The following is a 13459-nucleotide window of genomic DNA, read 5'->3' on the forward strand; positions in this document are numbered from 1 at the left end:
TTGTAAATGTATTTCAGAGTTTGTAGATGTATTTCAGAGTTTGTAGATGTGTTTCAGAGTTTGTGGATGTGTTTCAGAGTTTGTAGATGTGTTTCAGAGTTTGTAAATGTATTTCAGAGTTTGTAGATGTGTTTCAGAGTTTGTAGATGTGTTTCAGAGTTTGCAAATGTGTTTCAGAGTTTGTAGATGTGTTTCATAGTTTGCAAATGTATTTCAGAGTTTGTGGATGTGTTTCAGAGTTTGTAAATGTATTTCAGAGTTTGTAGATGTATTTCAGAGTTTGTAGATGTGTTTCAGAGTTTGTGGATGTGTTTCAGAGTTTGTAGATGTGTTTCAGAGTTTGTAAATGTATTTCAGAGTTTGTAGATGTGTTTCAGAGTTTGTAGATGTGTTTCAGAGTTTGCAAATGTATTTCAGAGTTTGTAGATGTGTTTCAGAGTTTGTAGATGTGTTTCAGAGTTTGTAGATGTGTTTCAGAGTTTGCAAATGTATTTCAGAGTTTGTAGATGTGTTTCAGAGTTTGTAGATGTGTTTCAGAGTTTGTATATGTGTTTCAGAGTTTGTAGATGTGTTTCAGAGTTTGCAAATGTATTTCAGAGTTTGTAGATGTGTTTCAGAGTTTGTAGATGTGTTTCAGAGTTTGTAAATGTGTTTCAGAGTTTGTAGATGTGTTTCAGAGTTTGTAAATGTGTTTCAGAGTTTGTAGATGTGTTTCAGAGTTTGTAGATGTGTTTCAGAGTTTGTAGATGTGTTTCAGAGTTTGCAAATGTATTTCAGAGTTTGTAGATGTGTTTCAGAGTTTGTAGATGTGTTTCAGAGTTTGTAGATGTGTTTCAGAGTTTGCAAATGTATTTCAGAGTTTGTAGATGTATTTCAGAGTTTGTAGATGTGTTTCAGAGTTTGTGGATGTGTTTCAGAGTTTGTAGATGTGTTTCAGAGTTTGTAGATGTGTTTCAGAGTTTGTAGATGTGTTTCAGAGTTTGCAAATGTATTTCAGAGTTTGTAGATGTGTTTCAGAGTTTGTATATGTGTTTCAGAGTTTGTAGATGTGTTTCAGAGTTTGCAAATGTATTTCAGAGTTTGTAGATGTGTTTCAGAGTTTGTAGATGTGTTTCAGAGTTTGTAAATGTGTTTCAGAGTTTGTAGATGTGTTTCAGAGTTTGTATATGTGTTTCAGAGTTTGTAGATGTGTTTCAGAGTTTGCAAATGTATTTCAGAGTTTGTAGATGTGTTTCAGAGTTTGTAGATGTGTTTCAGAGTTTGTAAATGTGTTTCAGAGTTTGTAGATGTGTTTCAGAGTTTGTAAATGTGTTTCAGAGTTTGTAGATGTGTTTCAGAGTTTGTAGATGTGTTTCATAGTTTGCAAATGTGTTTCAGAGTTTGTGGATGTGTTTCAGAGTTTGCAAATGTGTTTCAGAGTTTGTAAATGTATTTCAGAGTTTGTAGATGTATTTCAGAGTTTGTAGATGTATTTCAGAGTTTGTGGATGTGTTTCAGAGTTTGTAGATGTATTTCAGAGTTTGTAGATGTGTTTCAGAGTTTGTGGATGTGTTTCAGAGTTTGTAAATGTATTTCAGAGTTTGTAGATGTATTTCAGAGTTTGTAGATGTGTTTCAGAGTTTGTGGATGTGTTTCAGAGTTTGTAGATGTGTTTCAGAGTTTGTAAATGTATTTCAGAGTTTGTAGATGTGTTTCAGAGTTTGTAGATGTGTTTCAGAGTTTGCAAATGTATTTCAGAGTTTGTAGATGTGTTTCAGAGTTTGTAGATGTGTTTCAGAGTTTGCAAATGTATTTCAGAGTTTGTAGATGTGTTTCAGAGTTTGTAGATGTGTTTCAGAGTTTGTAAATGTGTTTCAGAGTTTGTAGATGTGTTTCAGAGTTTGTAAATGTGTTTCAGAGTTTGTAGATGTGTTTCAGAGTTTGTAGATGTGTTTCAGAGTTTGTAGATGTGTTTCAGAGTTTGTAAATGTGTTTCAGAGTTTGTAGATGTGTTTCAGAGTTTGTAGATGTGTTTCAGAGTTTGTAGATGTGTTTCAGAGTTTGCAAATGTATTTCAGAGTTTGTAGATGTATTTCAGAGTTTGTAGATGTGTTTCAGAGTTTGTGGATGTGTTTCAGAGTTTGTAAATGTATTTCAGAGTTTGTAGATGTGTTTCAGAGTTTGTAGATGTGTTTCAGAGTTTGCAAATGTATTTCAGAGTTTGTAGATGTGTTTCAGAGTTTGTAGATGTGTTTCAGAGTTTGTGGATGTGTTTCAGAGTTTGTAAATGTATTTCAGAGTTTGTAGATGTGTTTCAGAGTTTGTAGATGTGTTTCAGAGTTTGCAAATGTATTTCAGAGTTTGTAGATGTGTTTCAGAGTTTCTAGATGTGTTTCAGAGTTTGTAAATGTGTTTCAGAGTTTGTAAATGTGTTTCAGAGTTTGTAGATGTGTTTCAGAGTTTGTAGATGTGTTTCAGAGTTTGTAGATGTGTTTCAGAGTTTGCAAATGTATTTCAGAGTTTGTAGATGTGTTTCAGAGTTTGTAGATGTGTTTCAGAGTTTGTAAATGTGTTTCAGAGTTTGTAGATGTGTTTCAGAGTTTGTAAATGTGTTTCAGAGTTTGTAGATGTGTTTCAGAGTTTGTAGATGTGTTTCAGAGTTTGTAGATGTGTTTCAGAGTTTGTAAATGTGTTTCAGAGTTTGTAGATGTGTTTCAGAGTTTGTAGATGTGTTTCAGAGTTTGCAAATGTATTTCAGAGTTTGTAGATGTGTTTCAGAGTTTGTAGATGTGTTTCAGAGTTTGTAAATGTGTTTCAGAGTTTGTAAATGTGTTTCAGAGTTTGTAGATGTGTTTCAGAGTTTGTAGATGTGTTTCAGAGTTTGTAAATGTGTTTCAGAGTTTGTAGATGTGTTTCAGAGTTTGTAAATGTGTTTCAGAGTTTGTAGATGTGTTTCAGAGTTTGTATATGTGTTTCAGAGTTTATAAACGAGTTTAAGAGTTTGTAGATGTGTGTCAGAGTTTGCAAATGTGTTACACAGTTTGCAAATGTGTTTTGCAGGTCTGGGCCACAGCACGAACCCTCCCTGATCCTGCAGTCATGCGAGCTCACAGACACTTGCAGCAAAGGTCAGCAGCTCACACTCGCTCAGTCACCCAGAAAAGTTGGTGATTCAAGAGCCGGACGAACTCTCTCTCCTCGGTCGTAGAAACTTTCTTCCACTCGCGGCTAAATTTATGCCTCGCGGGCGGGAAGTCTCTCCCTCACACTCTCCCGGCGTAATTTGTCTGCCCACCGGTCTCACTTATTAACTTTCAAAAGGTTTCTGGGCAACGTTGGTTCCAGAAAAGACGAGAGAGGAGGAGAAGAAAAAAAAACAAAAAAAAAAAACGTGGCATTTCTCTGGCAGACCGCTGTGCCCGCCGTGCCCAGAACGAGGGGTTACCATGGCACCCGCGGGCACCTCATGAAGCGGACCATTGTTGGGGCGTCGTGCGCGTGAGCGCGTGTGCGTCGCATGGCAACCACCTCTGGGCACCAGCAGAAGTCCGGTGCCAGCCCAGAGCAAACAAGCTCCTCATTCTTTCCTCTCACCTGCAGGATCCTCCGGCGTCTCACCTTCCTGAGGCGGCGACGCTCGGATCGTCTGTCAACAGAGTCGACACCAGATCCGGCGACCCGGGGTCGTGAGCGACGGCTCGCGATAGAAGAAACTCCAGTGGAAAACACGACTCCGGGAATTAATCCTGGATTATTACCAGATTTAATCTGTGTTGCTTTAGGAGTTAAATAGTTACACATGAGGCGACTCTGGATTATTTCAGTGTCGACTTTAAAGAAATAGAGATTAAAACTAAAAATACATTTTTCAGCTCAAACATAAACGTTTGTCTGAGAAAGTACACAAATTCACGTAAGAAAACTATAGAAGTATATCAGTGACAAAAGTATATTGAATATGATATTTCGTTGAAATTTTAATTATTTTTATTTAAATGTTTCTTCTCAATTTAATTAGGAAATTCGAATTGTAATAATTCAAAAATGGTATTGAATTAAATAATTTGTAACGAGATTTGTTTGTGGTTAATGACGGTGAGTAAATGAATACTTTTTTTTTTACACATATAGTTTAATATTTTAATTACAATATTTCAAAAATGAATGTTTTAAATTCAATATAAAAATGTTACAGAAAGGATTCAGCCAATCACGCGACGCTCAGACGACACCAACATTTTTATATTGAATTTAAAAAGGCAAGGAATTGAAAAGAAATCCATTTAGAACACTTTTCTTTTTTTTAATAATTGTAATTATAATATCAGTAACCACAGAAAAACAAATGATTCATTTTGATTATTTTATTTATCGTTTTAATCAAATTATATGAATAAAAAAAAAGATCAACCATTCAATACACAAATGATTTAATTCAATGAATTAAAAGATATTCTGATGCCACTCATATACTTCCATGTAAAACAGTGTACAAAGTACTAACAGTATAAATATTAATAGTAAAACGTGTCGTAGTAGTACCAGTGGTAGTTCTTGATGATTCTGATGTCAAAATAAACAGTTTTAGCAACAGCAGTGTTAGCGTTTATTTGGGGAAAAATACAGAGGTTCTAAAAATATATATTGCTATAACTTTTTCTATTTAAATTAAATCCTTAATTAATCAGACGGTAATAGAACAAAAGTGCCCAAAGTTAAAGTGTTAAACAAACGTCATTCTTTAATTTAATTTTATTCACTTTTTTCTTTAGTCATTTGTGTCGTGAGTCTCAACAAATCACCTTTAAATAGTCTCAGGTTCTCAGAAACACTGGACTTACTATGTGTGAAAAATCTGGACGAAATCTGCGTCTCCCTGGAGAGAGAAAGAAGAAGGAGAAAATAAGGCGGGAAAAAAGAAGCGGCCATTTTCATCTCGTTATAGTTTTCAGCGCGAGTTGAAAAGTGCGCGTGACGACAAACTCTTGACAGGTGAACTCGCGAGGTTCGAGTCTGCGGCGCCCTCTGCCGGCGACACGAGGAACTAGACGTTTCCCTGACAATATGTCATCTTTTTTTTGACTGACCACTGACCACTGCGAGGAGAGGTTGACCCTCAGGAAAGCTGCGCGCGGGTGGTCATAATGTAACGGGACATTAACCCAGCGAGTGAGTGGTAAAGTTAGAAGTACAAGTACGTGTTTTTAAGCAGTAGAACTGCGAGGAGAAGCGGGCTCTGAAGGGTTAAACCCTCGCTGGCAGAAAAGTGAAGAATCGGCGTCTTTTTGTTTTAAAGACATGTGGAAAACGGCTCCGAACAGACTGGAGAGTGAGACAGGTGCCAGCTCGGCCATCTGCTTGCACTTTTACCTCCCTGTCTGACTGCCTCAGCCAACCTCCTCCTCCCCGACTGTCCCTGAACGCACCAATCGCCGCCAAGACACGTCCAGGCTCACCTCGCTGCAACACGACCAGGTGACCGGAAACGCCTCGTCATTAAACAAAAAAAAAATCAATATTTTAATTAAATCAATTATAATAAATTATAATTTAATATAATAATTTAATATAAAAATGTTGTTTTTGTTACCAGGATAAAATACATTTATTATGATGAGACTAAAATAAACGGTTACACACATCGCACAACTTTGACCTTTTGTTTTTAAATAAAAAAAATACTTTTAATTCAAATAAAGGCTTCTTTTTTTTTCAGCACAAACGTAAAAGTATTAGTGGCCGTAGTAAATATTTACAAGCTTTACTGTCTGTTGCAGGAACAGCAGTGTGATCAGAAGCAGTTGTGTTGTTGTGTGTAGTTGTGTGTAGTCCTGTGTTACATTGTTGTCAACGGCAGCATCGACATGTCGTTACGGAGGTATAAATAAAAGAACACACACACACACACACACACACACACACACACACACACACACACACACACACACACACACACACACACACACACACACACACACACACACACACACACACACACACACACACACACACACACACACACACACACACACACACACACACACACACACACACACACACACACAGACAAACACACAGAAACTCAGACAGACACACACATATACACACATACGTACACACAAAACATGCGTACATACACACAGTGAAAAACAAAGACACACACTTTAACACAGGCCGACAGACACGTAAACACACACTCACATATACACACAATCACACACGCAAAAACATACAAATACATAGACATATATAAAACGCACACACAAACAAACACACAGACACACACATACGCGCACATGTAGACACACAGCACAAAGGCACACACATGGACACACACAGACACAGACCACAAAGACACACACTTGGACACACGTGTAGCACAAAGACACACACACAGACACACACACATAGCTCAAAGACAGACACGCACAAATGGAACACAAAGACAAGCAAGACAGACACACACACCGCGCACAACGAAACACAAGACATACAAAGACACACACAGAGCACAAAGGCACACACAGACAGACATACACACACAGAGCACAAAGACACACACGGACAGACACACACACACAGAAACACACACATGAGGTCTATTTCAGTCTCGTCACACAGAAGAACCCTGAAGCAGTTTATATGTATATACATGTGTGTGTGTGTGTGTGTGTGTGTGTGTGTGTGTGTGTGTGTGCGTGTGTGCGTGTGTGTGTGTGTGTAAGTCTCTGGTGTCCTCTAAGCAGGAAAGCGAGTGCAGGGATCAATGTGTTGCTTCTTGGAAAACCTTCAACTCTGTAAAACATCACGTTCTCAGTCCAACAGACGACTTATGAAAATGTATAAAAATGAAAACATATTGTTGGCGCGTCTCTTCGCTCCCGGCGCCGCCGGGGCCTCATTTAGACTTGGACCCGGGACCGGCGGGTTCAGAGTGCCGGGGCCCTGACCCGCTGGCCCGGGGCCGCGGCTAATGAGCCCATTAGGACAAAAGGTACGTCCTGGACCGGCACAAAGAAGAGTAAACACACCAGGTGACGCGGCGCCAGTGAGCAAAACCTCTTTGTTGTCGGTGCGAAGACGAGTGTTTTTTTCTCAAGATGGCGCCAGAATCTTCACGAGTGTTTGTCGTCTTTTCAACGGCGTCTGCTACACACCGTCGTTAGCTATCGAGCTAACTAGCTAATTACGTTGAAGCGTCAGTTGTTTTTCTACCGTCGGTGTGTAATCCGTGAGATTATGTGCGAGTGTGCGTCGCACAAAGAACACATTGTTGTGCGACGTCACATTAATCCAGATCAAAGCGCCGCAGAAAGAGAAGATCTCCTGAGATGAACAATCTTCTCCACATCTGACCAACAATCCACTTGATTTCAGTGGAAAAAAAACACACAAAACCGCCGTTGAGCCACAACTACACCGTAACAAGATACTTTAAAAAATACTAATGTGTACCAGGAGAAGCTACAAAAACAGAAGATTGAATTAAATGTGGGTTTTGTTGTCTTAGCTTAGTTGGTTTTCCCCTCTAACTATGTTAGCTTGCCAAGAGATGCTAGTGATGCTAACAGTGAGCTCTGGATCCTCAGACGATAACAAATCATTTTGTTTCCGTTCTTCTTAGATTAGAAATATTAGCACCACTAGATAGATTAGATTAAATAGATAAGATAAGATAGATTAGATAAGATAGATAAGATAGATAAGATAGATAAGATAGATAAGATAGATAAGATAGATAAGATAGATAGATAGATAGATAGATAGATAGATAGATAGATAGATAGATAGATAGATAGATAGATAGATAGATAGATAGATAGATAGATAGATAGATAGATAGATAGATAGATAGATAGATAGTGTTAACATTTGATTTTAGCTCGCTAACAAATGCTAACAATGCTAACAATTAGCGATTCAGAAAGATTAGCTCCTTGTTATTCATACATAAAACTCTGCCTGATCATTTTAGTGCCACTTTATCATTATTTATGTTCTTCTAATATTCTATTTCTATCTATATTTGATTGATGTTTTTTTGGTTTATAATGGAAAAAAACATCAATAATATATAGATAAAAAAAACATAAAGTCCAAGCAAGACAAAAGTACACACTGTGTGAAAAAGAACCTACGGAGTTAGAACTTGGTGTTGAAAAAATAAATTGTCTGAAGAAAATAATTGAAAATAATATTGGAATAGCAAATTAAAATAGTGGTTGAAAAAAACCCATTGGAATAGAACATAACTGGCAAAAGGACAAAACACATGAAATAAGTATATTTATTTAACTTTGTATTTTGATTTATTTATCTATTATCATGTGGTTTTGCTTAGAAAAAGTCATTCCAATAGAGATAGATATAAACATAACAAACCAGATTAAATAATAAAACCCCTAATGCTATTAGCAACTCAGACAACCGAGCTGATTTGTCTTCAAAACATAAAACACTTTTATCATTTTAGTGCTACTTCATCAGGATTTATGTCCTTTTATTGTGACATTTGAATCTATGTTTTATTGTTTTTCATTTGGTTTATGATAAAAGATATGCAACAAAGATACAAATGTGTGAAAAGGAGGATTATCGTATGGATTAAACAATATTAAATATACTATTTCAACACCATAAACAAAGTTAGCTAAGGCTACATATAAAAACTACTAATTTGGGTTTTCAATTAAATCACCTAAAAGCATAAATATATAAATAAACTTTGAGTAAAACTTACACTTAGCTGGCGGCTAACGATAAGCACCATTAGCAGCTAGCTAGCTAGCGCACCTGAAACTCCAACATGCTTGTGTTTTAATTCTGTTATTTGCTGACACTGTCGGTTCTGGACCTGATCTCAAACCCGGTCACAACCACACGAGCAAAGAGACCCGCGTGACGACGCACGGCATCTGTTCGCGACGAACCAGCCTCGTAACGAAAAACCGGCCAAATTCGTCAGTCGCTAGCCGGGGCGCCGCGTTTGCCAGACACACTCGACAGCCCGGGCGCTGGCGTCACGTGACATCCGAGCACGGCTCAGTAGCTCAGCTGATCCGACCCGGAGCTGGTTCTGGAAGGATCACTCCGGGCTTCCTCGGTGGATGCGGCCAAACATCCCGCTCCAACGTCGGGCGACAAGGGCACCTTGTGCGGCGTGCAGATGTTCCGGCAGATGACAGATGGCGGCGGCGGAGCTCGGGGAGCGTCGGGAAACCATGTCTGCGCCAGACTGGAGCCCCCCACACACCCCCCCAAATACACCGAGTCCCAAAATGTACAAATGACATCAGAGAATTAGCGTCGCCGTGTCGGTATCTGTGGTCGGCACAGGTGGTGACTCAGCACAGGTAGAAGAGACGCTCGCCATCTTTCAAGATGAAGTCGTGAACGCCGCAGATGACTTTGTTACTCGCGAGCGACTCAGGCGTCTCTAATTCGGCGTCGACGCCGCCCGATGATCCGTGAACGTTGTTGCAACGGCGGCGAAACATTCATCACTTAACCGAGAGATTAATGGACCCACTCGCGTTTATTAGCTCGCGTGTAGACGAGTCACCAGACTCTCCATTCATTTGCCGCCACTTACTCAATCCTACGTCGACCGGGGAATTCTAAACAATCCCAAAACCACTTACGATCCTCGCTCCGGATCGTTCCTGCCAACAGCGTCTGGCAGCAGGAGAAGGACGAAGAGACGCAGCAGCTCCACACCGAGTCTGTGCAGATGACTTACTCAACTATTGTTCGCTAACGCTAACTCTGGAGCATACGTTACCGTTTTGGATTTCCGTGAAAATTAATATGTCGGAGTATTGAGGAGTAATACGTCTGAGCTATGTGTTGTAATATGTCGGTGTATTGAGGAGTAATATGTCTGAGCCTCATGGAGTAATACGTCTGAGCTACGTGTAGTAATATGTCGGTGTATTGAGGAGTAATACGTCTGAGCCTCACGGAGTAATACGTCTGAGCTACGTGTAGTAATATGTCAGTGTATTGAGGAGTAATACGTCTGAGCCTCACGGAGTAATACGTCTGAGCTACGTGTAGTAATATGTCGGTGTATTGAGGAGCAATACGTCTGAGCCTCACGGAGTAATACGTCTGAGCTACGTGTAGTAATATGTCAGTGTATTGAGGAGTAATACGTCTGAGCCTCGCGGAGTAATACATTGGAGTCATGTGGAGTATTATATCAGAGCATTTAGGAGTAATACGTTGGAGCCACGTGAAGTAATATGTCGGAGCCTTGCAAAGTAATATGTTGAAGTATTGAGGAGTATTACGTCTGAGCTACGTGTAGTAATATGTCGGAGTATTGAGGAGTAATACTTCTGAGCCTTGCAAAGTAATATGTTGAAGTTATTGAGGAGTAATACCTTTGAGCCACATGGAGTAATATGTCGGAGTAGCTAGGAGTAATACGTTGAAGCCACATGGAGTAATATGTCGGAGTAATTAAGAGTAATAAGTTTAAGATTCGTGGAGTAATATGTTGGAGTAATTAGGAGTAATACGTTGAAGCCACATGGAGTAATGTGTCGGAGTAATTAGGAGTAATACGTTGAAGCCACATGGAGTAATGTGTCGGAGTAATTAGGAGTAATACGTTTAAGCCACGTGGAGTAATATGTCGGAGTAATTAGGAGTAATACGTTGAAGCCACATGGAGTAATGTGTCGGAGTAATTAGGAGTAATACGTTTAAGCCACGTGGAGTAATATGTCGGAGTAATTAGGAGTAATACGTTGAAGCCACGTGGAGTAATATGTTGGAGTAATTAGGAGTAATACGTTGAAGCCACGTGGAGTAATATGTCGGAGTAATTAGGAGTAATACGTTGAAGCCACGTGGAGTAATGTGTCGGAGTAATTAGGAGTAATACGTTGAAGCCAAGTGGAGTAATATGTCGGAGTAGCTAGGAGTAATACGTTGAAGCCATGTGGAGTAATATGTCGGAGTAGCTAGGAGTAATACGTTGAAGCCATGTGGAGTAATATGTCGGAGTAGCTAGGAGTAATACGTTGAAGCCATGTGGAGCAATATGTCGGAGTAGCAAGGAGTAATACGTTGAAGCCATGTGGATTAATATGTCGGAGTAATTAGGAGTAATACGTTAAAGCCACGTGGATTAATATGTCGGAGTAATTAGGAGTAATACGTTGAAGCCACGTGGAGTAATATGTCGGAGTAATTAAGAGTAATACGTTGAAGCCACGTGGAGTAATATGTCGGAGTAATTAGGAGTAATACGTTAAAGCCACGTGGAGTAATGTGTCGGAGTAATTAGGAGTAATACGTTGAAGCCACGTGGAGTAATATGTCGGAGTAATTAAGAGTAATACGTTGAAGCCACATGGAGTAATATGTCGAAGCCTAGAAAAGTAATATGTTGGAGTATTGAGGAGTAATAGGTCAGAATTTCAAAATAATCCGTTGGAGAAACCGTTCATTTCAAAATATATATATAAGGTGCAATTGAGATGTTTTAAAGTTTTAATAGGATGTTAAGTCTGAACAATATGATACTGTCTGTGAATGTCATCATTCAACAAATAATCAATTTTCACATTGATTAGAAGGATTAGTGTGAAAGAAAGTGGTGATTAAAATATATATACAGTATATATATACATATATAAATATATGTATATATATATATGTGACATTCAGGGAAAATCAACACGTAACATTGAGAGACTCTGAAGCTCAGGAATGTTGGAGGCTGCAGCAGATCTAGGGTCAGCTTTGTTGCTCTGGTTACAGTGTTTTCCATGTTTTTACTGGTCCCTGAAGACCCTCAGTTTAGCTCCAGTGGCGCGTTCTTCTGGAGATGAAGTCCTGGCTTGGGTCCATCACAAACCCCAGCAGAACAAGGAGAAGAAAGAGAAGAAAAATGAAAGAGATCTTCTCTTCATCTGGACCTTCTTGAAGGAACGCACCAGTGTTGCAGCAGCAGACCGGACCATAATGACCACCATTCGTCTTCGGTCTCTGGACGACCTGTTCTGGCGGACCGTCCTCGTCACATCCGTCATCTCCTCAGGACCTGCTGAGATGTTGTCCACAGTGATCAGGAGGACGAGGAGACGACTGTTCAAGATGGAGGTCCTTGATGTGACTCAGAGGTTCAGTGATTAGACTCTGGTCTGAAGCCAGGACTGATCCTTCACCAGCAGGTGTTTGTTCATCTGGTTTAAACTAGTTTGTTAGTCTTGCTCATCCCTCCATCATTCTGTCATCACTCTCATCCCTCCATCATTCTGTCATCACTCTCATCCCTCCATCATTCTCTAGCATCACTTCATCATCCTTTCATTAACACCATCATCACTTCCACATCTCTTCTTCATCCTTCTATCATTCTCCATCATCACGTTATCACCCTTTCATCATCCTTTTATCATCACTTCATCATTCCTCCATCTCTTCTTCATCCTTCTATCATTCTCCATCATCACATTATCACCATTTCATCATCCTTTTATCATCACTTCATCATTCCTCCATCTCTTCTTCATCCTTCCATCATTCTCCATCATCACGTTATCACCATTTCATCATCCTTTTATCATCACTTCATCATTCCTCCATCTCTTCTTCATCCTTCTATCATTCTCCATCATCACGTTATCACCATTTCATCATCCTTTTATCATCACTTCATCATTCCTCCATATCTTCTTCATCCTTCCATCATTCTCCATCATCATGTTATCACCATTTCATCATCCTTTTATCATCACTTCATCATTCCTCCATATCTTCTTCATCCTTCCATCATTCTCCATCATCACGTTATCACCATTTCATCATCCTTTTATCATCACTTCATCATTCCTCCATCTCTTCTTCATCCTTCCATCATTCTCCATCATCACGTTATCACCATTTCATCATCCTTTTATCATCACTTCATCATTCCTCCATATCTTCTTCATCCTTCCATCATTCTCCATCATCATGTTATCACCATTTCATCATCCTTTTATCATCACTTCATCATTCCTCCATCTCTTCTTCATCCTTCCATCATTCTCCATCATCATGTTATCACCATTTCATCATCCTTTTATCATCACTTCATCATTCCTCCATATCTTCTTCATCCTTCCATCATTCTCCATCATCACGTTATCACCATTTCATCATCCTTTTATCATCACTTCATCATTCCTCCATCTCTTCTTCATCCTTCCATCATTCTCCATCATCACGTTATCACCATTTCATCATCCTTTTATCATCACTTCATCATTCCTCCATCTCTTCATCCTTCTATCATTCTCCATCATCACGTTATCACCATTTCATCATCCTTTTATCATCGCTTCATCATTCCTCCATATCTTCTTCATCCTTCCATCATTCTCCATCATCATGTTATCACCATTTCATCATCCTTTTATCATCACTTCATCATTCCTCCATATCTTCTTCATCCTTCCATCATTCTCCATCATCATGTTATCAC

Source organism: Callionymus lyra, chromosome 15 (assembly GCF_982586985.1).
Source record: "Callionymus lyra chromosome 15, fCalLyr1.hap1.1, whole genome shotgun sequence".
Lineage (NCBI taxonomy): Eukaryota > Metazoa > Chordata > Actinopteri > Syngnathiformes > Callionymidae > Callionymus > Callionymus lyra.